The sequence below is a fragment of the Oncorhynchus mykiss genome, chromosome 28 (genome assembly GCF_013265735.2).
Source record: "Oncorhynchus mykiss isolate Arlee chromosome 28, USDA_OmykA_1.1, whole genome shotgun sequence".
In the NCBI taxonomy this organism is placed as follows: Eukaryota; Metazoa; Chordata; class Actinopteri; order Salmoniformes; family Salmonidae; genus Oncorhynchus; species Oncorhynchus mykiss.
In genome coordinates, this window is record NC_048592.1 from 30,499,277 (window position 1) to 30,503,644 (window position 4,368).

Genomic DNA, 4,368 nt, shown 5'->3' on the forward strand with positions numbered 1-4,368 from the left:
TATGTCGATATGAGAATGGTTTATTACTGTGGGTATAGATACTTTTGTACCTGTTTCCTCCAGCATCTTCACAAGGTCCTTTGCTATTGTTCTTGGATTGATGTGCACTTTTCGCACCAAATTACGTTCATCTCTAGGAGACAGAACGCATCTCCTTCCTGAGCGGTATGACGGCTGCGTGGTCCCATGGTGTTTATACTTGCGTACTATTGTTTGTACAGATGAACGTGGTACCTTCAGGCATTTGGAAATTGCTCCCAAGGATGAACCAGACTTGTGGAGGTCTACAAATTATTTTCTGAGGTCTTTGCTGATTTATTTTGATATTCCCATGATCTCAAGCAAAGAGCCACTGAGTTTAAAGGTAGGCCTTGAAATACATCCACAGGTACACCTCAAATTGACTCAAATGATATCAATTAGCCTATTAGAAGCTTGTAAAGCCTTGACATAATTTTCTGGAATTGTTCAAGCTGTTTAAAGGCACGGTCAACTTAGTGCATGTAAACTTCTGACCCACTGGAATTGTGATACAGTGAATTATAAGTGAAATAATCTGTCTGTAAACAATTGTTGGAAAAATGACTTGTGTCATGCAAAGTAGATGTCCTAACCGACTTGCCAAAACTATGGTTTGTTAACAAGAAATTTGCGGAGTCTTTGAAAAATGAGTTTTAATGACTCCAACCTAAGTGAATGTAAACTTTCGACTTCAGCTGTATACTCTGTATACTAGTACCGGGTTGGAACCCTCTTTGCCTCCAGAACAACCTGAATTATTCGTGGCATTCTACAAGGTGTCGGAAACGTTCCACAGGATGTTGGTCCGTGCTGACGTGATGGCATCATGCAGTTGCTGCAGATTGGACGGTGGTCCATTAATGCTGCAAACAGCCCATTCCATCTCAACCCAAAGATGCTCTATTGGGTTGAAGTCTGGGAACTGTGCAGGCCATTCAAGTTAAATGAACTCGCTGTCATGTCCCAGGCAATGGTTTCCCACTCCTCAATGGTCACATCCAGTATATTCTCTATATATGGTCACATCCAGTATATTCTCTATATATGGCCATGTCCAGTATATTCTCTATATATGGCCACATTGTCACGCCCTGATCTGTTTCACCCGTCCTTGTGCTTGTCTTCACCCCCTCCAGGTGTCTCTCATCATCCCCGGTGTATATATCCCTGTGTTTTCTGTCTCTTTGTGCCAGTTCGTCTTGTTTGCCAAGTCAACCAGCGTTTATCTCCTAGCGCCGATTTTTCCCAGTCTCTGTTTTTCGAGGTCCTCCTGGTTTTGACCCTTGCCTGTCCTGACACCGAACCCGCCTGCCTGGCCATTCTTCCTGCCCTGACCTCGAGCCTGCCTAACGCCTTGTCCTGTTTGGACTCTGACCTGGTTTATGAACTCTAGCCTGTACCCGACCTGCCTTTTGCCTATCGCTTGTGTTATAATAAATATCGGAGCTCAACCATCTGCCTCCTGCATCTGCATATGGGTCTCGCCTTGTGCCCTTATACACATCCAGTATATTCTCTATATATGGTCACATCCAGTATATTCTCTATATATGGTCACATCCAGTATATTCTCTATATATGGTCACATCCAGTATATTCTCTATATATGGTCACATCCAGTATTTCTCTATATATGGTCACATCCAGTATATTCTCTATATATGGTCACATCCAGTATATTCTCTATATATGGTGACATCCAGTATATTCTCTATATATGGTCACATCCAGTATTTCTCTATATATGGTCACATCCAGTATATTCTCTATATATGGTCACATCCAGTATATTATCTATATATGGTCACATCCAGTATATTCTCTATATGTGGTCACATCCAGTATATTCTCTATATATGGTCACATCCAGTATATTCTCTATATATGGTCACATCCAGTATATTCTCTATATGTGGTCACATCCAGTATATTCTCTATATGTGGTCACATCCAGTATATTCTCTATATGTGGTCACATCCAGTATATTCTCTATATGTGGTCACATCCAGTATATTCTCTATATGTGGTCACATCCAGTATATTCTCTATATATGGTCACATCCAGTATATTCTCTATATGTGGTCACATCCAGTATATTCTCTATATGTGGTCACATCCAGTATATTCTCTATATATGGTCACATCCAGTATAATGTCTATATATGGTCACATCCAGTATAATGTCTATATATGGTCACATCCAGTATAATGTCCATGGGCTCTGGTCTGAGAGCTTTATCATTCAACAGCCCCTTTGATATCCTTGTCAGTCTTATCGTCTCCTTGCACCTCAGCAGGAGCCTTTAAAACATGAGCAGTCCATTCAATACCTGCCATTTAACCAGCACCTCCTTGTGTAACTTTACCAGTTCAATGGCCCAACAGCGCTGTGGGAGAGTTCAGAGACAGAATGCAGCTGCTTAAAAAATAAATAAGGATCGCCCCTTTAAGTGCTGCGTTAAATAATTTACAAGTTTAAGGTCTAAAGTTGCCCCCCCATCGTTAATGTACCGCCCCCTCATCCTCCTGCATGGGTGGGTGCTCTTTCTCTCTCGCTTGATCGCTCCGGCTACTATGAATAATTAAGACTCCATCGGTGGTTCTCTCTGTCAATTCAGTTCAATTTAAGGGCTTTATTGGCATGGGAAACACATGTCTACATTGCCAAAGCAAGTGAAATAGATAATAAACAAAAGTGAAATAACAATAGAAAAAAAATATATAGTAAACATTACACTCCCAAAAGAATAAAGACATTTCAAATGTCATATTATGTGCAAATAGTTAAAGTACAAAAGGGAAAATAAATACATATGGGTTGTATTTACAATGGTGTTTGTTCTTCACTGTTTGCCCTTTTCTTGTGGCAACAGGTCACACATCTTACTGCTGTGATGGCACACTGTGGTATTTCACCCAATAGATATGAGTTTATCAGAATAGGGTTTGTTTTCAAATTCTTTGTGTATCTGTGTAATCTGTGGGAAGTATGTCTCTAATACATTTGGCAGGAGGGTTGGAAGTGCATGTCAGTTTCCAACCCCTTTAGTGGGCAGTGAGCACATAGCCTGTCTACTTTTGAGATCCAGGTCTGCCTACGGCGGCGTTTCTCAATAGCAAGGCTATGCTCACTGAGTCTGTACATAGTCAAAGCTTCCCTTAAGTTTGGGTCAGTCACAGTGGTCAGTTATTCTGCCACTGTGTACTCTCTGTTAAGGACCAAATAGCATTCTAGTTTGCTCTGTAATTCTCGTTTTGTTATCTCGTGATATGGTTGGGTCTAATTGTGTTGCTGTCCTTGATTTAACTTTTTATTTAACCTGTATTTAAGTAGGCAACTCGGTCAAGAACAAATTCTTATTTACAATGACGGCCTACCAAAAGGCAAAAGGCCTCCTGCGGGGACGGGGGCCTTGGATTAAAAATAAAAAAATCAATAAAATATAGATATAGGACAAAACACACATCACGACAAGAGACAACACAACACTACATAAAGAGAGACCTAAGACAACAACATAGCATGGTAGCAAAACAACACTACATAAAGAGAGACCTAAGACAACAACATAGCATGGTAGCAACACAACATGACAACATGGTAGCAACACAACATGGTAGCAGCACAAAACATGGTACAAACATTATTGGGCACAGACAACAGTACAAAGGGCAAGATGGTAGAGACAACAATACATCACACAAAAAAGCCACAACTGTCAGTAAGAATGTCCATGACTGAGTCTTTGAATGAAGAGATTGAGATAAAATTGTCCAGTTTGAGTGTTTGTTGCAGCTCGTTCCAGTCACTAGCTGCAGCGAACTGAAAAGACAAGCGACCCAGGGATGTGTGTGCTTTGGGGACCTTTAACAGAATGTGACTGGCAGAACGGGTGTTGTATGTGGAGGATCAGGGCTGCAGTAGATATCTCAGATAGGGGGGAGTGAGGGTTTTATAAATAAGCATCAACCAGTGGGTCTTGCGACGGGTATACAGAGATGACCAGTTTACAGAGGAGTATAGAGTGCAGTGATGTGTCCTATAAGGAGCATTGGTGGCAAATCTGATTGCCGAATGGTAAAGAACATCTAGCCGCTCGGGAGTACCCTTACCTGCCGATCTATAAATGATGTCTCCGTAATCTAGCATGGGTAGGAATCAGGGTTAGTTTGGCAGCTGGGGTGAAAGAGGAGCGATTATGATAGAGGAAACCAAGTCCAGATTTAACTTTAGCCTGCAGCTTTGATATGTGCTGAGAAAATTACAGTGTACCGTCTAGCCATACTCCCAAGTACTTGTATGAGGTGACTACCTCAAGCTCTAAACCCTCAGAGGTAGTTATCA